At 36.4% G+C, this 23,439-nt stretch overlaps 1 long non-coding RNA gene and 1 pseudogene across 3 annotated transcripts in view; one reads left to right on the plus strand and one right to left on the minus strand.

Moving 5' to 3' along the window:
- LOC123614783 (uncharacterized) overlaps window positions 1–23,439 on the minus strand; it is a 654,335-nt gene that overhangs the window by 426,911 nt on the left and 203,985 nt on the right. The gene's annotated exons all lie outside the window — the stretch shown is intronic.
- Window positions 21,180–22,883, plus strand: LOC105063331 (elongation factor 1-alpha 2 pseudogene; annotated as a pseudogene).

Here is a 23,439-nt window from a genome sequence, read left to right on the forward strand (position 1 = left end):
CTATGTTCCTTGACTCAAAGAAACAAAAATTTCCATAAATCTGCTAGACACTTACTTCCCTACTTCTGGATCTGGAGCCAGAAAAAAAAACTATTCAGTCATTCAAATAATGTTTTTATTCCGTCAGTTAACTAGCATTAACTCAAGTTGTTGGTTTTTAAATTTAAAAAATTTTCTAATATAGTAATTTGGTACCTTGTATAGATATTATTTGTTGTTTCTTAGGGTTTTTTTTAAAAAACTATTTTGTACAACTGATTGCAAACTTACACAAAAACCATTTTTCACCAATTTGGCAGCATCAAATAATTCAAAGAATTTTTAGAATCAGAAAGAAGCAACCACCAAACTTTCTTTGCTAGTGATGTATAGAAATACATTAATGCACAGATAGGTCTCATTCCATTTTAGTAAAGTACTAAAAGTAAACTACTGGGAAAGTACTTTGGATGCATCAAAGAAATTGGTGTATTTTCTCCCTATGTCCTGTCCTTTTCTGCTGGGTTAGAAGGGAAAATTACCCAGCCTACAGCAAGTCACTGACTTTGGAAGCCAATGACAAAGCCATCAGCACTGCAGGTTGTTAGCAGGTGTTCCTGAGAGGCTGGATCTTGGTTGACAATATTCACATAAACACATGCAGGTGGCATTTCAATAACACACCTTGACATTAAGCCCTGGTACATAGCTGATGGTCACAGGGAGACCCAACAGATCTGACTGCTACTTAGCAAAAAAGAGTGGCAGGAGGATATTTTTCTTCAGGGCCCTTATCTGAGGCTGTTTGTGGCAGAAGAGGGGGAGAGGAGCACCCAAAGAAAGTGATGCATTGTCAATGTACCAGTATTTGGCAGCTGATGGCCAAGGGCTACATGGTGTGGGAGCTAAGGGTCAGGATCCTAAGTCAGCCAGACTGGACCTGACAAGGGCTCAGAGTTGGTGAGACTCTGCCAGAGTCCTTCACCTCTAAAAATCCCTCATCTACAAGATGGAGTGAGGATGAGACAGCACATGTAAAGCAATGAGCACTGTGTAGGGCACAAAGCATTGCTGCTTAAACATTAGCTATTACTGCTATTACGGCTATCTGTACACGAGATTTCCAGGCTGAATTCTTATGCAAGTATAAATTTGGACTTTAGAGTCAGGTTCAATAAATAAGCCCCACCCCAAATTTAGCTGTATAGAAGTATCACATTAATCCTAGCAAAAGTCTACATACCTCATTTATCAATTAATGTATATAAATAATATATGTGTGTACACACACACACACACACATAGAGTTGATCCTTGAACAATGTGAGAGGTTAGAAGCACCAACCCTTCCCTCAGCTGAAAATCCATGTATAACTTGTAGTCAGGACTTTGTCTCTGCAGCTCTGAATACGTGGACTCAATCAACCACAAAATGTGTAGTACTTTTGTATTTACTACTGAAAAAAAAATCCATGTATAGGTGTACTCACACAGTTCAAATTTGTGTTGCTCAAGGGCCAGCTATATATATATATATATATATATGCACACACATATATAATTATTATTGTTGCACTACATTGATTTTGGTTTGGTTCCATTTTGAAAAAACTATATCTGTAGAATGTAGAGAAAACACGAAAATATTACAAAGTATGATTTCACTATTCTATTCAGTAACAATATTCCTAAGAATCACAGTGGGGCTGTGAATATGACAAAATCCTGTCTCCTCTATTCTAACACACAGAGAATATACCTTTGAGCTTCTCATTATCCTCGTTTTTTCCAGTTTTTCACAACCACCTCTCCATAAAAATAAGGTTGAAGTGACAAGGAAAGGATCAATGGCTCCCCTTAAGAATCAGAGATCTCCTTAGCATACAAGATGCTGAATAGCAAAATTAAATTAAATGGCAGTGATGAAAGGGCAGGTAGGTAAGGGTGTCACTCACTTCTTGAGGAAGTTACAGTACTATTTTATGATAAAATGAAGAGTCTAGAGAGAAAAGGATTTGGACACTCTGGGTTCTAGTTCAGGGCCACACTTACTAGCTGTGTGACTTTCAACAAGTTATTTAACCTCTCTGAGCCTCTCTGAGCCTATATACAAAAATATAATATCAGGAATACCTACATTGTGGTTTTGAGTACTTAAATGAGCCAACATATGTAAAGTGATTAGCACAGAGCTGACAAGTAATAAGTACCCATTAAATGTTTTCTCTGATCTATAAAGTGCTACTAGTTTTGCTTTTATCACTGTGTTGTTTTGAGCAAGTGTGAAATATCTAATAATCTCATCTTGATCTATTCTAGAAATATATCTTCAATAGCAGAAAGTTTATTATAATTAGAAAAAGGTAACATTTATGGGAAAACATTTTAAAGTATATGCAAATCTGTAATTTTCCCAAAAAGCAACTTTATATTTTTTAAAATGAGCCTACAAATAAATTCCATTAATTTAATTCCACTGCAGGCATTGGCCAAGCATCAGCCTTCACAGTAACAGTGGCGGTAATTGCACTGGTGCTGAAAGGTATCAATTTTTCTATATATTTCTTAGCTAAATATAAAGTAGGATTTTCATGAAAAGCATTTAAAAATCCCATCTCTGCTCTTTATCTGATATTCTTAGATGCTGTATCATTCTAGTGCCTACTTCCAAGGATTAATTTCTTACATCCAGGGATACTTTCACAACTCTGAGTAAAGTCAGACTAGAACATTATTCTTCTTGTAAAATAAAGGGGACGAATGGAGTAAATTATTTCTGTTTCATATCTGAAGCTCATTCATTGATCTTTGGTTCTATATGTAAGACAGCATACAGCCTGGCTACCAATGTAAACTAGGTAAAGTTTCAAGTACTCCCCATGCCTTCAAGACTCTTCTAAAATGCTACTAGGTCGGTATAAAACTTCAATTAAGAACAAACATTTGAAATTGTTATGGGAAGTTCATTTCACAAAACATTTTCACTACAGTTGAGTTTCAGAAAACCCTGGTGGGTTAGGTGGAGAAGAATTATATCCATTCCAAAGAGAAAACATGTGACTTTAAAAGGTCCCTGGATCACACAGCTGTGGTAGGCTATGAGTCAGGCTATTTCCTCCAATTTTTTCCCACTATTCTGACTAACATGATTTTTTGTTTTGGGTTTTTTATACTAAGCAGTCTTGGTATTAAAAAAAAAAACCCTGAGTTTTGGAAATAGCCCCATCTGATACTAGCAGTATAATCTAGGGCAAGTCACTGATGGTGCAGCTTGATGGTTAGAGTGTTGACCATGGAGCCAAATGCCTTGATGCAAATTCCAGCCCCAGTCACCACCACAGATGTGTGATTGGAGATGGTTATTTGATTTTTTTAGCTGCAATTTTCTAGTGTGTACAGTGGCAAAAACTCCAACTTTATGGGGATATTATAATGTAAATGAGATACTCTGCCTAAGATAATCACACAAAGACATCTTTGTGGCATTATATAATGATAAAAGTATCAATCCAAGAAGAGGTAACATTCATGAACATATATGCACCTAATATGGGAGCACCCGAGTATATAAAGAAAATATTAACAGATATTACAGGAGAAATTGACAGTAATAAAATAATAGCAGGAGATTTAAAAACCCCCTTACATCAATGAATAGATCATCCAGACAAAAAGAAATTCAATATGGAAACAGTGAAAAATACAAATATATGTACATATATGCATGACTGGGACATTGTGTTATACACCAGAGACTGCTACATTGTAATTGGCTGTACTTCAGTTAAAAAAAAACACCTAAATATGGAAATAGTGGCCTTAAATGACACATTATAACAGCTGGACTTAATATATCTACAGGGCATTCCATCCCAAAATAGCAGAATACACATTCTTTTCAAGTGCACATGGAACATTCTCCAGAATAGATCACATGCTAGTGCACAAAACAAGTCTCAGCAAATTTAAAGACATAGAAATTATAAATTGTAAATTTTCCAACCACAACTGTATGAAGCCAGAAATCAATTACAGGAAGAAAAATGGAAAAAACATAAACACATGGAAACTAAACAACATGCTACTAAAAAACCAATGGGTAAAAAAAAAAAAATCAAAGAGAAAATCAGAAAATACCTTGAGACAAATGAAAATAAAATCAAAACTTTCTAAAATCTACAGACTCACCAAAAGCCACTTTTAAGAGTGAAGTTAATAGCTACACAGGCCTACCTCAAGAAACAAGAAAAATATCAAATAAACAATCTAACCTACCATCTAAAGAAATTAGAAAAAAAGGAACAAAGCCCAGAGTCAACAGAAGGAAGGAAATAATAAAGATCAGAGCAGAAATAAATACAATAAAGATCAGAAAAAAAAGTAGAAAAGATCAATGAGACTGAGGGATGTTTTTAAAAAAATATTAATAAAATGGATAAGCCTTTTTAGCCAGGCTCCTTAGCAGGCTCATTAAGAAAAAAAGAGAGGACCCAAATAAACAAAATTAGAAGCAAAAGAGAAGTTACAACCAGTAGCACAAAAATACAATCATAAGAGAATACTACAAATACTATATGCCAACAAACTAGACAACCTCGGAGAAATGGATAAATTCCTAGAAATATACAATCTTCCAAGACTGAATCAGGAATATAGACAATCTGAACATATCAATCACTGGTAGTTAAATTGAATTAGTAATCAAAAAACTCCCAAAAAACAAAAGCCCAGAACTGATAGCTTTATAGGAGAATTCTACCAAACATATAAAGAGTTAATATCTATCCTTTTCAAACTATCCCAAAAAATTAAAGAGGAGGGAACACTTCCAAACTCATTCTATGAGGCCACCATTACCTTTTTTGATACCAAAATCAAAGACACTACAGTAAAAGAAAATCATAGGCCAATATCTCTGATGAATATAGATGCAAAAATCCTCAACAAAGTATTAGCAAACCAAATTCAATAATACATCAAAAAAATCATACACCATGATCCAGTGGGATTTATTCCAGGGATGTAAAAATGTTTCAATATCTACAAATAAATTGATGTGATACACCACATTAACAAAATGAAGGACAAAAATCACATGATCGTCTCAATAAACATAGAAAAAGCATTTGACAAAATTCAACATCCATTCATGACAAAAACTCTCAGTAAAGTTGGTACAGAGGGAATATATCTCAATGTTAATAAAAGCCATTTATGACAAACCCACAGCTAACATCATACTCAACAGTGAAAAGCTGAAAGCTTTTCTTCTAAGATCTGGAACAAGACAAGGATGTCCACTCTCACCATTTCTATTTAACACAATATTGAAAGTCACAGCAATCAGACAAGAGGAACAAAAGGCATCCAAATTGTAAAGGAAGAAGTAAAACTGTCATATTTGCAGATGACATGATACTGTATCTAGAAAATCTTAAAGTCTCCACCAAAAAACTATTAGAACCAACAAATAAATTCAGTAAAGCTGTAGGATACAAGATTAATATACAGAAATCTGTTATAATTAACTATCAGAAAGAGAATTCAAGAAAATCCATTTATAATTGCATCAAAAAGAATAAAATACCTAGGAATAAATCTAAGGAGGTCAAAGACCTGGGAACTACAAGACACTGATGAAGGGAATTGAAGACAATAGAGATAAATGGAAAGACAGCCCATATTCATAGCTTGAATAATATTTTTCAAATATTCATGCTACCCAAAGCCATCTACAGATTTAATGATGTCACTATCAAAATACCCATGATATTTTTCACAGAACTAGAACAAATAATCCTAAAATCTGTATGGAACCACAAAAGTGAATAGCCAAAGCAATCTTGAGAATAAAGAACAAAGCCAGAGATATTATGTTGCCTGACTTCAGACTATACTATAAAGCTACCATAATCTAAATAATACAGTACTGGCACAAAAACAAACAAATCAATGAAACAGGATAGAAAGTCCAGAAGTATACACGTGGCCACACACTCATGATCAATTAATTTATGACAGAGGAGGCAAGAATATACAATGGATAAAAGACAGTCTCTTCAATAAGTGGTGTTGGAAAAACTGGACAGTGACATGTAAAAGAATGAAATTAGAACATTGCCTAACACCATATACAAAAATAAACTTAAAATGGATTAAGACCTGGAAACCCCAAAAACTCCTAGAAGCAAACATAGGCAGTACACTCTTACATGTCTGACCAATATTTTTTGGATCTTCTCCTCAGGCAAGAAGCAAAAATAAACCAATGGGACCTAATTAATCTTAAAAGCTTTTGCACATAGAAGGAAACCATCAACAAAATGAAAAGGCAATGTACTGAATGGAAGATATTTTCAAATGGTATGTCTGTTAAGGACTTAATATCCAAAATATATAAAGAACATATATAAGGCAATATCAAGAAACAAACAACCTAATCAAATAATTGGCAGAAGACCTGAACAGGCATTTTTCTAAAGACATACAGATGGCCAACAGGTACATAAAAAGAATCTCAACATCACTAATGATCACAGAAATCTAAATCAAAACCACAATTAGGTATTACCTCACACCTGTCAGAATGGCTATTATAAAAAAAGACAACAAATAATAAGTGTTGGAGAGGGTGTGGAGAAAAGGAAACCCAAGTACACTGTTGGTGGGAATGTAAGTTGGAATAGCCATTATAGAAAACATTATGGAGTCTCCTCAAAAAATTAAAAACAAATCTACCATATTATCCAGCAATTACTGTCCTGGGTATATATATATACAAAGAAAATAAAAACACTAAATCGAAAAGACATATGGACCCCAATATTCATAGCAGCATTACTTATAATAGCCAAGATATGAAAATAACCTAAGTGTCCATCAACAAATAAATGGATAAAGAAGATGTACATATATACACAACAGAATATTACTCAGCCATAAAAACAATGAAATTTGCCATTTGCAACAACATGGATGGACCTGGAGGGTATTACACTTAATGATATAAGTCAAACAGAGAAAGACAAATACTGTATGTTTTCACTTATATGTGAAATCTAAAAAATAAAACAAATGGATGAATATAACAAAACAGAAACTGGCTCACAGATACAGAGAACAAACTAGTAATTACCAGTGGGTGGGGGGGGCAAGATAGGGGAAGAGGATTAAGAGGCACAAACTACTAGGTATAAAATAAATAAGATATAAGGATTAAAGTATAACACAGGGAATATAGTCAATATTTTATAATAACTTTATATGGAGTATAATCTATAAAAATATCAAATTACTATGTTGTATACCTGAAACCAATATAAGTCAATTATACTTCAATAAAAATAATAATAATCAACATTTCCTGTTGCTATCAGCAGTAGCCTAAGCTTATTTTTTCTGATCAAGATATCTCAATTCCAAAAGTTGCTCAATTTTTTGTTTGCCTGTTTGAAAAAGGATGGAATATGGAAGAGAATCTTGATTCCCTTCTATACCACTGAAATCTGAATTACTTTACCTCACTTACAGGCAAGTCCAACCTCCTCAGAAGCTTACCAGGAGGACAATATTGGTTTGACCACCTGAAGCTCAAGGGTAGCAGAAAGATCAAAAGCTACCCTGTCAATTCAGGAGGAATTAAGGCAAAACAGAGAGAAGCCTAGAGGCCTTCTTCTCTACTTAGTAATTCCTTTGGCTCCAATAACACACAGGGATCCAAACTCACTCTTTAGGCATTTCAGACTCACTCTTTTGAAGACCCTCTGTCAGTGCACACAATGTGGGGGGTGAGCCTATAGCACTATACCTGCTACTTGGCCTTGCCCTTGCTTTCCAGGTTATCTGATGTCAAATCCATGTTTTCAAGTTTTACTGTGCCCAGCCTTTGTTTATGTTCGGTTTGTTTTGCTTACTTTTTAATTATTAACTTCTTATTTTGTTTTGTTTATGAGACCAAAAGTAAAGCCCTTCACCACTGTTCTTTCCTTTAGGTCTGGAGGAGCTGACAAAGGTTGTGTTGCAACAATGCTCTGAGGAAGGAGCTGGGGCAGAGATAGTGACTCTCACAGTTTAGGCATTCTTACTTAGACATGGGTCATTTGCAAAGTCTTGATAGTGACCTTAGTAATGCAAGGTGTTAAGGTATTTTCTGGCTGTTTAAAAAGGTAATCTATTGTTATTTTTTTAATTTTAAATAAACATTGATTATTTCATTTTCCATTTGTAATTGTGTACTCATATTCTTAAAGAGGTACTCCTTAATTACAAAAGATTTTGGTGCACCCCTGAGCTGGGGAGAAGGACATAGGCATAAAGAGAGGCAAGCCAAGTCTAGCCCCTTCAAAGCTCTAGGAGGAGAAACCAGAGGCACACTGCTACCTGGGGAAAAGCTAGAAACATCAGATTGTTGGATAATTTAGCAAGTTACAAGAGTAACCTGACATATGGTATGTAGCTTAGAGGGAAGGAAGAGATATTTGAAGGAAGAGACATTGGGGTTCAAGGCATAGTTCATTGATTAATGAGTAAGCTAAATATGGTGGGCTGTTTTGAACTGTTTCTATACTTGCTTGGATTTAGAATGACAGTTCTTAAATGTTACTTTCAAGATGGGAAGTTGTCCACATCATCTCAGAAGTTAACATAGTTCAGTGTTAAGAGGACAGATTTTAGAGCCACACCAACTTGGCCACCAGCCAACTATAAGACTTGGGATATCTGTTGAAAATCTCTTCTGCCTGTTTCCTGATCTACAAAATGGGATAATACTGGCACCTACCATTTACGCTCAGTAAGAGGATTAAACTTACAATAAACTATATAGAGCACTTCTCACAGTGAGCACAACTCACTAGCACAAAAGTGTCCAAAAAATGTGAGCTCTTTTAATCATTCCCCAAGTCTCCTCCTCTACCAATCACTGCTACTATCCCCAGCTATCTCTATGGTGCTCTCATTTTCTAAGTTTTTGCTTTTGTGTTTTCTTTTAAACAGCAGTGTTAATGATTTTCAAATTAATATATCCTGCTTATATTAAATGTGGAAAAAAGTATAAAGTTAAGGTAACTTAAATATCTCCCCAGAACATTCATTCAAGCTGCACATCTTAAGCATCAGGTACTGTCATGGGCTCTGGCACTTCTAAGTCTTACCTTTTCCCTGGTCCATTTCTCTGTCCTATTCAGTTTGCTTAAAAGGAGTACTGTTAACACTTTTTAAAGTCTACTCAATCAAGTAACTAAGGCTAATTCTGCAATTAAGTAAAGTTCAACTTTTTTACCTATTGCTCTAATTTAATTAACTACAGTAGTACTAATACTAAGATTAGTCCTAATCATAATACTAAGAGCTGTTTTGTTCTATGTGGTACACAAAGTTCTTTCATCCAGTTCACACTATAACCTTGTGTAGGGACATAGGAAAAGCATCAACATCTGCAGCTTACTGAAGCTTATAAAGCCTAAGGAGGATGCCCAAGGGAAATAAAGAGATTTGGATCAGATCACAGAGCTAGGATGCAAAGGGTGTGAGACTCATATCCTGGTGAGCACAGGAGTGGTGACCTCAACATTGGACTCTGCATGTCAGTTTTTTATAGCCATCTGAAACTTGCTCTTAGTGTTTTAAATGGTATGACCTCTGCCCATTGGAGGCTAGAGAAGTCAGAATGGCCCCTTCAGCTCCCATTTCCAATCAAAAAAGTGTTCTAAACCTACTCTCAGACTCAAGTTCTCAGATGAGCCACTGAGGTGAATCCTAGGAAAAGCCCACTTAGAATCCTTTAACACGGCCGTAGAGACAGTCCCGCAGACAGACATGAGGATGACAACAATCATCTGCTGACAGCTCTTTCTCAAAGCATCCATCAGGATTCTTTTTCAATATGTTTAATTTAAAAATTAACAACATCTACTAGCAATGTCTTTCCTTGTACAATAGGGAGAAAAGTAAACTAAGATTAGCAACAGGTTAGGGAAAAAGAGAGACATGTTTGCTGTTCTGAGCAAACCATCACTTGTTTTTGTGAAAAGTGAAAGCTTTTAATAATTTACCATGTATTTATTTTCCTATACTGAGTTTTAAAAATAGTGGGTCACTAGTTACAATAAACAATGCTTATAATCCTCTGAAATGAAAGAATATGTCTAAGAGAAAGAAAGAAAAAGGAGGGAGAGAGTTTAGTGAATTATTCAGCCACCTTTCCTCATTAACACTGGAATGTTTTTAACCAATTAACAAGCAATTACATTCCCATCAACTGAGGTGTCCAAGGGAAGAGCCATCTAATGTTTTTGTTAAATTAACCCTACATGCTCTGAGCCAATGTCAACTGAGAAGCATAAGGAATAACATTTTTTTAAAACTTCGGAAACATTTTACAGATTGACTTCTCTGAGCTTCAAATGAAATCTAGAGTAAAGGATAGAGGGTAGAAAGGGCAGGTTAAATTCAAAGAAAGATATGAAGCCAAAGGTTGCTATGGGTATTGTGAAAGTAGCTCGGAGTAAGATCCAACAAATTCTCCAAAAAAATGTGACAGAATTAGTTTGCAATTTCTTCAGGAAATTCCTTTAACTCTTTTACAGAGTTCTGCAATTTTACCTATTTGTACCTAGGAATAAGATTGTCAGAACATTTTGTGCTGACGTATACAGCAATTTTATTCACTACAGGCTCTGGGTAATTTCAGATCTCAAATACATTTTGTAAGAAGTTCAGGAAATACAGAAGAAAATTTGTCACTGGTTCCTAGAGGATCAGATATCTTATCCCTTGTCCAAACTAACTCCTTTGTTTACTTATCAAACATGTTTAAATGCTTACCATGTACCAGGTACAGTTCCAGATGCTTTAAAAATATTAACTCATTTAATCCTTACAACAACCCTCTGAGGCAGGTGCAGAGAGGCACAGAGAGGTTAATTTGCCTGAAACTGTAATCCTGGTATCCAAACCCAGGCCATTAGGCTCCAGCACCATGTGCCTAACCACTACTCTAGCTCAAGCTACTTGAATGAAGAAAGGAACACTTTAGTGAAAAATGAAGACATGAATGAATGCCTTACCAGGAAATTTACTACATCATTTATCCCCTTCCTCTCCACCAGTGCTTTGCATTATGTCCACAAACAGTGAGGTTTTTTTCTTTCAAAAGACAACCATTCAAGCTGTCATTCTCTTGTTAGATTTCTTGAAGGAAAGTCCACACTCTGCGTTTCCACTCTGCTACCAACTATTTGTTCCATAGCTTCATGCAATCTGGTCCCCCATCCCACTTCTCTATTTAACACTGAATCTCCTTGAAGGATTGAACTAAACTGCCTTACTCAATGGCCTGTTTCTCAGGCTCATCCATCTCTGTCTCCCAGTTCCTTCCTTGACCCTTCTTTCTCTTGGTTCCTCTTAGCCTCGTCCTTCATCTTTCTTTTGCATGTATTACTCTGCTTCTTTGCTGGCTGACACGCCTCAAGATCCAGCCTTGGTATGACTCTTACTCTCTTTCTCTCTCCCTCCTTCCACACATTATTTTTTTAAACATTCTCACATCCTCCAATGGCTTCTATTCTTTACACTAGTTTCTGGAATCTGGCTGGCCACAGAACCTAAGTTGTCAGCATCTGGAAAGTGGGTCCAGTCTCTTTGGGGATAAAGTCACATTAACCAATCTCACAAGACCAATAACAAAGTACTCATTTCTAATGAAAAGTAGTCAAATGGACATCAATCCAGAGTATTACATAGGAAGCTAAATTATGATCAATATCCCAGTTTGTTCATTTAGAACAAGCAGTATTATTACAAAAAAGAATAACCACTGGAGTTCTCTAGTAAATGCATTTTTCCCCAAGGACATTACAGGTGGGAAGCTAAATTATAATCAGAAGACTACTAGGTCAGCATGGACAAAGAATAAGGGAAATAATTACATGATTCAAATGTTTAATGGCATCACACTGGTATTCACAGGTGTATTGAGCTCTACAATAGGGCAGTAGCTGCCAACGGGACCCAGCAAGGAGAATAATTAGTAAAGACATCATCTCCCCTGAATAAATGAGTCAATCTTGAACAACAGTCTTGAGATCATTTATATTTACCATTACATTATAGTTATTTGTTGAAATCTTGTCCCCTTTGCAAGATTTGAGCAGCAAGATGGCATTGGCCACATGTGTTCATTACTATATCTTTACCGTTAAGCAAAGTGTCTCGCACTTAGTAGACAGAAGGCAATAAATGTTTAATAAAATTAAAGTCATTCAGACATGTATAAGTATAAATAAAGCAGATTCCAAAGCTGGCTTCCACGTGGGTTATCCAGAAAGTCCTACTGTGTGTTTTGTTTTTTGTTTTTTTGGTTTTTTTGCTTTTCAAAGTTTATTAAGTCAAATACACAGAATGCCTTGACTGCAAATGTTTACATTTGGCTTATATATTTGAAAATCGTTAAATAGTAGACCACACAGTTTTCATTTTGTCTGTCTTATTTATATAAACTTCAACTGCTTATTTCTCCTACCCAGTGACTAAACCCCAATCCCACCCCCACCCCTTTATCTTTGATGTTTCTCATTCTCAGCAGGTGGAGGATGTGCTGGCAAAAAGAGGAAAGAACAGATTCTGTGTGCCTATGTGGGCTAACCCAGGGCACTCACGGGGTTAAAAGCACTGCAGTAATATTAAGCACATGTTTCAAGTCAGCAGGGTGCCAGCCTGAGATGTCCTCAAAGCCTAATTTGATAGATATTATGCCATACAGTGCTGCAAGTAGTAATGAAGAAAGTAAAAATTTTATGGATGAGCAAAATAGGAGCTCTTATGGATGGAGTGTTTTTAAATCAGGTGTATAATTTACCCAGTGTCAGACCACATGTAGAGTGCATTACTCAATTGAACTTACAAGCAGATAGGAAAGCAGTTTCTTTTAATAAGCACTTCTTCAACTTATTGGCTCTACAATTACTTGCACCAAATTACCAGCAGCTGCTGCCTGTTTGGTATTTTATCCTAGACAAGGAGTTACATTAGTTTCTAATCAACAAGCCATTCAAGGACTCTTTATAATTTTTAGCTTAATTCCACTTTTATTTGGAACTTATTAATTGAAATATCCAATATTTTCATGACAGTATTTTGCTTAGCTTCCCTTAACAGGAAACCTATTCAACTGCTGAAGTGAAAGGGGAAAGGGAGGGAAGATCCCCCAAACTTACTTCTGAGATTTATAACATTATATGAACTCCATTGGACTCGTGTTGCCTTAGAGTCTGAATTGTGACATTTTAATTGCTTTTGTAAGGATAATAATACCATATTTAAACTTTTTAATGTTTGCAGTCAATAAACCGTTTTGTCTCTAAACAGCATATCCCCATGCACAGGAGTTAACTGCACGTTTAAACATTAACCAATTCATTTTAATTCAGGTCTTCTCAACCTCGGCACTACTGACATCTTGAGCTGGCTAACTCTTTACTGGAGGAATGTCCTGAACATTGTAGGACGTTCAGGCAAAATCCTTGTCCTCTACCTACTAGATGCCGGTGGCATCTCCCCACCTCCAATCCCCCGCCAAGCTGTGACAACTCCAAATGCCTACAAATATTGTCAAATCACCCTCAGATGATTTAATTTAACAGGTTTGAAGAAATTAAAGGGAAAAGGGCTTCAGAAACAGTTGTAAGAGGAAAGGACATTTTTAATTCATTTGTTACTTTTCAAAGTAATCTTATAAAGATTGTGCTTATGTGTGCACTAGTCCATATTTGCCTGCTTTATGAGGAACTATAAAATGAGTTTATGAAGGAATTTAATTCTACAAAATGCAATTATTTAAATATTACCCTATTTTGAAGCTGCTTTCAGATCCAAAGGCAAAAGGAAACCAAAAAGAAAAAGAAAAAAGAAACACAAACTGCTTACAGCTAAGTAAAATAAGTATTTGAATAATTACTCTCACTGTAGAAAGAAAGACCTGTGGACTAATTTTGGACAAATGTGGTTATATTTTTATGTCACTAGAGCCAAGAAATCTAATCTGAGACATAATTCATTTTTTGAAATTATATTAAACATTACCGCCAGCTTTAAATTACAAGTTAGAAAAATATGAACATGTAAATGTTAATGACTAATGACAAATCTTAAAAATGCCAAGTCCAGTTCAAGATTTTTCTCATGGGGCTTTCATATCCAGTTGTTTTTTTAAAGACCGGAATCAAAATTGGTAATGTCGAGAACAACTAGAGTACCGTATACACACTGTAGAACAGCAAAAGTGAAAAAATTAAATTGCCACCACAAAGTCTCCTTCACTAGAACTTACCGTCTACTGTCTTCCATCTAGTCATTCATTGAAAGATCAAATAACATCCATTTAAAGGTGGTTCTTTCTTAGTATAATATAAAACCTTAGGGCTCCAGACTTGAGCCTACCACGGTGCTTCCCCAGCTTCATCCTCGTCAAACACCCTCCACAACAAGCTTCTCAAACTTTAAGGTATCTATAGATCACCTGGGCATCTTGTCAAACTGGATTCTAATTGAGTAGGTCTGGGGCTTTAGGAAGCCTGTTCTAACAAGCTCCCAGGTGATGCCAATGCTGCTAGTCCGTGGACTACACTTTGAAGAGCAAGGATTCATTAACAACATCCCCACCAACTGATCAAGTCTGATCTTGAACATTCTTAGGGGGCCAATGACAGAGAAAACCCTAACTCCCCAGAAAATAATACAACATTTGTATAACTAGTAAAATCTTTATTTTCAGATTCTTTCTGCAAATAGTGCCTAATCTGTGAGAAACTAGCAACTCGCTTTAAAAAGTTTTTACACAATTAAGCAAAACTACTGAATAAAAATTGCTAAATCCCAACCTATTGAAGTCAATTCAAACTGGATTCCTTTTTACTAATAGTTTATGAAATTCAAAAATAAATAATTGGATCTTCCTATAAACCATGATTTCCGTGATAGTCTAGGGATATGTTCCCTTCTTACCACTGTGTCTACATGACTCCACTTAAATTCTGAAAAACAGAGAACCATCCTGCCTCTACACGGACTCTGCAGCTATAGCCCAGCCCCTTTGAAAAACTGTAAGATTTTTCAGACAGCTTTGGTGTATTTTGACCATGCTGATGGAAATATGTCATGGGTCTGTTATTTTACAAGGAAATAAGGGGAATGACATTTAGTTAATGGATCCACTCCTTTTACCTGAGACAAGAAACATCCTCCCATCACCTAAAAATTCCCAAGAATTTTCAGTTTCCAGAAGACTCAGATGCCATGACCCTAGAGCCAGGCCTATAAAAGCACCATTAATTCTTGATTGTAGTTTGCAGATAATCCAAGTCCTCTATTTTTCACTGGTGATTTTGCTTCAGCATATTTCATGGCTATCTTAGTCCTCTAGTCAGTAAAGAGAAGTGAAACTCGGTAGTTTCAAATAATGAGTTAAAACCAAGAGCTAATTTGTGATACTGATGTTGTTTAATAATTTTGTGATCAATTCAGTTATTCAAAATATTAACAACAGGAAATGCTTGGGCTTTAAGCAATCAGAAGAGAAGCCTCCCAATCAGAATGGATACTACAGCCATACTTTTTTTTTCTTTTTTTTTTTGCTGGTTCTTAAAAGTTATTTACTCAAAGCAGCAGCAGAAGGACTGTCTCACCCCCTGCCAAAGTGATGCAGCTCCAGCCTTCCCTCCTCCCAGGAACTGCCTGCAGGGAAGGACTACTTCAGTCTCTTAAGCCAGCTGGGTACTGGAGGGCTTAGTACTTTTAGTCCACTTTTAGTCTCTGGCCCCATCTGATACACAGGTCAGGCAGCAGGGGCCTGGCAGAAAGATACTGGCCCACATATTGGCCTGCCTTTGAACAGCAGGAAGACATATCCCTATGGACAGTGTAGTCCCATAGAGCAGTTTTATCATGGGTAGATTTAGACTGGGAAAGACTTTTACACAGAATAGGGATAAATGTAAGGTTTCCTCCAGAGTGAAGTTCCTTGGGAATAAACATTGATGTCAATCATATTTAACACATTTATAAATGTTCACAAAGCCTAAATTTATTCAGTGTGAAAACTCCACACTTGTAGCTATGAAAAAAGGTAATATATAGGTATGAAAATCTTACCAATTTGTACAAGTGGCTAGAAAAGTAATAGACTTCAACTTAGTAAGTATAAGGTAACATATTTTATGATAAATGACATAGGTATAAAATGAACAACTCTGAACTATCAGCTGTAGGCAGAGAAAGTACATGCCTAGACATCACTATTAATTCTCTGAGGATACTGACTAAATCATCTGTTGGGGTTGAAAAGTGAAGAAAATATAAATGCATCAATAAGAATACTAAACACTTACATGTGGAATCTAAAAGAAAAACAAAGCAAACAAACAAACAAACAAACAAAAAACAAAAACACAGATTCACAGATGCAGAGAACAAATGAGTGGTTGCCAAAAAGTTAAGGTTGCTAAATAGGTGAAGGAGATTAAGAGGTACAAACCTCCAGTTACATAAAAAGGCATGAGGATGGAAGAGGAAGAGGAAGAATATGACGACTACAAGAGCTGTTAGAAACCCACCTGAAATTAACATTCTATAAAATTAATTGCCTATACTTTTGGAATGCCATGTGAATTATGGTCATCAATATCAAAAAGGTTAATAATGAAGCCAGAGAAGGCACAAGCAACAGAGGAAATAGCAACTAATATGTTAGGCTGTTGCTATTTGAGGCATATTGAAACACAGACCTCTTCAGCCTGGAAAGGCAACAGTTTAATGGGGAACTTGATTAAAATTTATACAATTAACAATGATCTGGGTAATGTGGTCACAGGCTTGTTCCCCAATAGAATGGTGGAACATCCTTTGAAACTTCAGTAAACTAAGTTTAGGACACTAAAAGGAAGAAGTGAGTAGCAAATTTACAGAATTCAACTTCACCAGCATCATTTCCCCTCACCCCCTACCTCCCGCAAGAGTTAACACAGGAAGGAAATACAAAGACTTTAGGTAAGAGTTCATTCTTCTATTCAGTGCTAAGCACAAGGGTAAAATATGAGGCAATGATAAAGAGTAAAATACATGTGATTTCTGCTCTGTTAAGTTTGGAGTCAACTGGATTAATTGACTAAATGGAGAGGCATATATAAATAGTAACTTAAAAGATCACACCAATAATGTAAAATTATAACTGAGATCAAAGCTCTGAAGAAAAGGGACATGGTCCTATGATAGTGTCTGGCAGTGGGCCTTGACTTAACTGGAACAAGGCCACTGTTTTGGACGTGTGCTGATATCTTAGACATGGGGAGAATTTGAACTAACGGGGTTAAAAAGCAAGAAGTGGCTACTAAATAAAGTAAGACTATTCTTTAACTTCCAGGGAATACTAAAGCATCCAATTTAACCAATATTCATGCCCACTTCAGTGGAAGGTGCTTAAAGACAGACTACTGGAATCTCCAATGACAACAAACACTGAGTGGATGACACAGAAGTCCAACCTCAAAGAAAAATTCTTCTAGCTAGAAATAATGAATTCATTGGCATCTCTTAAATGGAGCTACCTAGTGAAAATATTCTGAATAACGTGTACTGCTTCCCAGAGTATGGCTAGCGCATTTGAAAGGTGGGAAATTTACAGCAAATTGAGGGTGGTTAGGTAAGTTGCCCACATCATACAGCATGGAACCAGTGGACTTTCTTCCAAAATTCCTTGAAAATGAAATTAATGAAATTTTATATGGCTATCCTAGCACTTTCTAGTTTGATACATATCATAATTAGTTGTGAAATGCCTGCTTGCTACCAAAGTACAAACTGTGGTGGACTGTGTTTTTCACTTGTGCATCCCTAGCAGAAAGCACAGGGCCATGCTCATAGTGTGCAATCAATAAACGTTTGTTGACATGAAAGACAATAGTTAAGGCTTTAATTTATCTAACACAATTCACTGACTAACAATCATTATCTACTTCATTTGTGTTCGTGAACACTGACATTTAAGGATGTTCTGTTGATATATACACCAGGACCCTCCCAAACAGGAACACAGCCCTGCTCTCAAGTTTGACAGGGCTGTCTTTACCATCTGATGCCCTCAATCCCAGAAAATCCTCCTTCTTGCCAAACATAGTCATTACATCCAAGTGCACATTTTGGGGCTTGACTTTGAAGTTCAACAAAAGCCATTTTGGTTCCTTTATTTCTATTTTCTCTCTAAAGAAACCATTCTGCAGTTTGCAAAATTCTACTCAGATTCATGACTGCTATCCTGATTGCCAAACTTGCACATCCTTATCACATACTACTCTGTGACAAGCTGGGAAACTGTTGTGAGAATTTTTTTCTGAAAGCTAGAGCTTTCAAAATTTACACTGTGTGTACATATAATACGTTGTTATGCATGTGAAATCTAGTGTCTATATACAGTAGAAATTCTCTCAAATAACCTCCCCTATTCATTTTACTAGCTTAACCAATGATCTTCAGTTCCACTGTAAAATACACCGTAGCTGATACCTAAGGCATACTTAACTGTCACAGCGAATAGATCACTCCCTGAAAAATCCAGATGCAATTGCACCTTCCACTTGCACTGTAAGCTTACCAAGAATTGGGTGAACTTGTTTCCAAACCTTTTCATTCCAGTTGTACTTGCTATTGTGAGTCTGTAACTTTAATTGGTATTAATGTATATCTGATGAGTGAGAAAACAAAAAGATGCGGTCTGAAAAATACATTGAATTCTTTGTAATGAGAACAAGTAACTCAAAAGTAATTCCTGTTGTATTGCATGTGGGGGACACAACTGTGAAAGATGAAAAAATTATAAAAGTCTGGAAGTTTTTTGCCTTGAGATTTCTTCAGATATGAATTTAAGTTTTAGCTCCAGTTTACATAAATCAAAACTAAAAATATTACACAATATATTATGGATGTGGTTCATGTAAGAGAAATAAAAGAGAACTTAAATCAATGGATCCATACCCAAATAAAATACCTTGAACCTACATTAAAAAATTGACGAATATACTTGTACACGTTTTTAGCTAAAATAATTTTGTCCTGCAAGTATAATTTTTTATTGAAGTTTAGTTGATTTACAATGTTGTGCTAATTCCTATTGTACAGCATACGATTCATTTATACACACATATATGTTCCTTTTTATAGTCTTTTTCATTATAGGCTATTACAAAGTATTGAATATATTTCCTTGTCCTATACAGTAGGACTTTGTTGTTTATCTGTTTTACATATAGTAGTTAGTATCTACAAATCCCAAACTCCCAGCTTAATCCCTCCCCACTCCCCTTCCCCTTTGATAATCATAAGTTTGTTTTCTACATCTGTGAGTCTGTCTCTGTTTTGTAAATAAGTTCATTTCTGTCATTTTTGTTTTTTTAGATTCCACATACAAATGATATCATACAGTATTTTTCTTTCTCTTTCTGGCTTACTTTACTTGGTATGATGATCTGTAGGTCCATCCATGTTGCTGCAAATGGCATTGTTTTGTTCTTTTTATGGCTGAGTAGTATTCCATTATATATATATATACATATAAATATATATGTATACACACACACATATACATACCACATCTTCTTTTTCTAGTCATCTGTCGATGGACATTTAGGCTGTTTCCATGTCTTGGCTATTGTAAATAGTGCTGCTATGAACATTAGATACATATATCTTTCCAAATTAGAGTTTCCTCTGGATATATGCCCAGGAGTGGGATTGCTGGATCATATGGTAAGTCTATTTTTAGTTTTTTAAGGAATCTCCATACTGTTTTCCATAGTGGCTGCACCAAAACTACATTCCCACCAACAGTGTAGGAAGGTTCCCTTTCCTCCATATCTACTCTAGCATTTATTGTTTGTGGACTTTTTAATGATGGCCAATCTGACTGGTGTGAAGTGATACCTCATTGTAGTTTTGATTTGCATTTCTCTGATAATTAGCGATATTGAGCATTTTTTCATGTGCCTATTGGCCATTTGTATGTCTTCATTGGAGAATTGCTTGTTTAGGTCTTCTGCCTATTTTTGAATTGGGTTGTTTGCTTTTATTTGTTGAGTTGTATGAGCTGTTTGTATATTCTTGTCAGTTGCATCATTTTCAAATATTTTCTCCCATTCTGTAGGTTGTCTTTTCACATGCAAGTATAATTTTTAATAAATCTGTTCTTCAATAGACTTTTTCAATTAATCAGCTACCTAGAGATCTCATTCACAAGTAATCAAAGCTACTGTAGTTTGGTCCTGAATATGCTTATTTTCCATGAAAAATGCAAACCAAAAATAGAGGTCTGGTTTTTTTCCTTTTCTTTCAGAAGTTTCTCTTTCACAGTATCACTCCATTCATTTGATGATCAGACTTTGGCAAACTGCCATCCACCTGGTTGCTCAAACCAAAACTTGTAAGTTGTCCTTCATCCACTGTTTTTCCTCATCACTTACATCTAATCCATCAACAAATATTGTTAATTCAGCTTCTAAAATATATTATAAATCATTTCACTTCTCTTCACTGGATTATAAAGGGCAAAGGGAGAATGGCTCAAAATGAAGAGGTAGGTTGTGTTGATCACGAACGGCCTTATAGGTCATGGGAAGTAGTTTGGATTTTGTTTAAAATATGATGGGAAGCTATTAGGTTACCCTAACTGTCATGTGGATACAGAATTATGAGGGGGTCCGGAAAATGGAACATAGGGAAAATAATGGGCTACAAAGAATTAATCCACAGTGGAGGCTTGTGATGAGTAGTAAATTTAGTAAAAATTAATTAAATTCAGCATATATTCTAAAGATTGAGTCAACAGAACCCACTGAACATGGGGAGTACAAATCAGAGAGAATGGTAATGCATGCAGCCTAGGTTTTTTAACCCTACATCTGGCTGAATAGAGGGGCCATTTAATGAGAATAAAGAGGGGATAGATAACAAGTTTGTTGGTGGAGGTGGAGAAGCAAAGACAGGATCACATAGAATCAAGAATTCTAACTGCTAAATCGAGGTGCCAAATAAGCAATTGAATATATGACTGTAGTTCAAAAAAGTTGGATCTATAAATTTAGAAATCCTCAGGATATATGCAGTATATAAAGCCATACGACTAGGTGAGATCATCAAGGGTCAATTTATATTTAGAATTACATAAAAGAAAGCAAACAAAGAGTTGGCAAGGGAGACTGAGGACAACAGATGGAAATTTAGGAAAGTGTAGTGTCTAGGAATGTAAGTAAAGATAGCATTTCAAGGAGGAGAGAAATATCAAAGATGACTGAGAAAGTAAAATAAAGTCAAAAGTGACCATTCATTTGGCAAGATAGGTGTTGGTGACCTTCAGAAAGGAGTAGTGGGAGAAAATTCTGCTTGGCATGGGTTACAAAAAGAATGGGAGGTAGGGAAAAGGAGCATCAATAATAGACAAGTCCTGTTTCACAGCTGCTGCACCTCTTGTTAATATCTGGATCAGCAGTGACTCTAATGAACCTACCATTATGGGCAAAAAGAAGACCCATATCAATATTATCGTTATCAGCCATATGAACCCTGGCAAATCCATCACCACTGAGCATCTCATTACAAGTGTGGGGCATTAACGAGAACTATGAGAAGTTTGAGAAGGAAGCAGCAGAGATGGTCAAGGGCTCCTTCAAGTATGCTTGGGTGCTGGGCAAACTGAAGGCAGAAAGAATGTGACATCACCAAGACATCTCCCTATGGAAGTTTGAGACCACCAAAAATTACATCACCATCATCAATGCCCCAGCCAATGGAGATTTCACCAAGAACACGATTATGGGCCCATCCCAGGCTGACTGTACAGCGTTCATCGTGTCCAGCAGCATGGGCGCATTTGAAGCAGACACTCCAAGAATAAACAGACCTGTGAGAATATGCTACTGGTCTATACACTGGGTGTGAAGCCAATCATCATGGCCATCAACAGGATGGACTCCACTAAGCCCATCTACAGTGCCATGTGCTTCCACAAGATCACCCGGGAAGTGAGAGCCTACATCAAGAAGACTGGCTACAACTTGCCTGCTGTGGCCTTCATGTTCATCTCAGGCTGGCGTAGCCCAGCACCAATACGTCCTGGTTCAAGGGCTGGAAGGTCAAGAGGAAGGAGGGAAATTCCTCAGGGATGACTCTGCTGGAGGTTCAGGAATCCATTCTCCTTCCCACTCATTTAGTCAATGAGACCCTGAGGCTGCCTCTGCAAGACGTGTACAAGATTGGAACATTGGCCCTGTGCTGATGGGCCATATGGAGACTGGCTTCCTGAAACCTGGGATGGTGATCACCTTTGCCCCACCAACCTCATCTTGTAAGTCAAGTCTGTGGAGATGCACCAGGAGATACTGCTTGAGGCCCTGCTTAGTGACAACATGGGTTTCAATGTGAAGAATATGCCTGAAGGACATTCATTGTAGAAATGTGAATGGAGACAGCAGAACAACTCCCACCCCCCTACATGGAGGCTGGTAGCTTTGTGGTACAGGTACCTGTTTTAAACCAAGAACTGGCAGATTCATGCCAGTTATTCCTCAGGGCCAGACAGACATACAGCCCACATCTCCTGAAAGTTTGCTGATCTAAGGGAAAAGACTGACCAGTGTTCAGGCATGAAGCTGGAGGACAACCCCAAGGCCATGAAGTCAGGCATTGTGCCAATTGTCCTTGGCAAGGCCATGTTTATGAAGATGTTCTCTGTATACCCACCACTAAGCTATTTTGCTGTGTAGGATGTGAGACAGACAGTGGCCACTGGAGTCATCAAGGTAGTATATAAGTAGTCATCTACTGTAGGCAAGGTCACCAAGTCAGCAGTAAAGGCCAGCAAGAAATGAAGCATGTCCCCTACAGTCTCCTCAGCAATCTTCAACTATAAAAATTACTTAATATTCTATGTATTTACTGAGTAAGATTAATACAAATTAAGTAGCTGTCACACAAAAAAAAAGAATAGACAACTCTGCATGTGGCTGTCCAGTTTTCCCAACACTATTTATTGAAGAGACTCTCCCTCTTGTATAATCTTGGCTATAATTTAGCATTAAAATTTATATCATTTAAATTTCCTAAGAAAATAGAACTTAAATGTTCTCATTATCCTCCAAAAATGATAACTATACTAGGGGATGGATGTGTTAATTAATTAGATGATGGGAAATCCTTTCATTATGTATATGCATATCAAATCACCACAATGAACACTTTAAATATCTTACAAATTTATGTGTCAATTATACCTCAATAAGGATGAAAGTTAAAAATCAACAACTCTTAGAGAGTTTTGCTATAAAGGGGAGCAGAGAAATAAGGCAGTGTGTAGAGAAACACATGAAGTCAAAGAAGAAGTTTTACTTTTAAGATGGGATTATTACATGAAGCCCTTGAGTAGAC

This window comes from Camelus bactrianus, chromosome 1, assembly GCF_048773025.1.
Source record: "Camelus bactrianus isolate YW-2024 breed Bactrian camel chromosome 1, ASM4877302v1, whole genome shotgun sequence".
NCBI lineage: Eukaryota > Metazoa > Chordata > Mammalia > Artiodactyla > Camelidae > Camelus > Camelus bactrianus.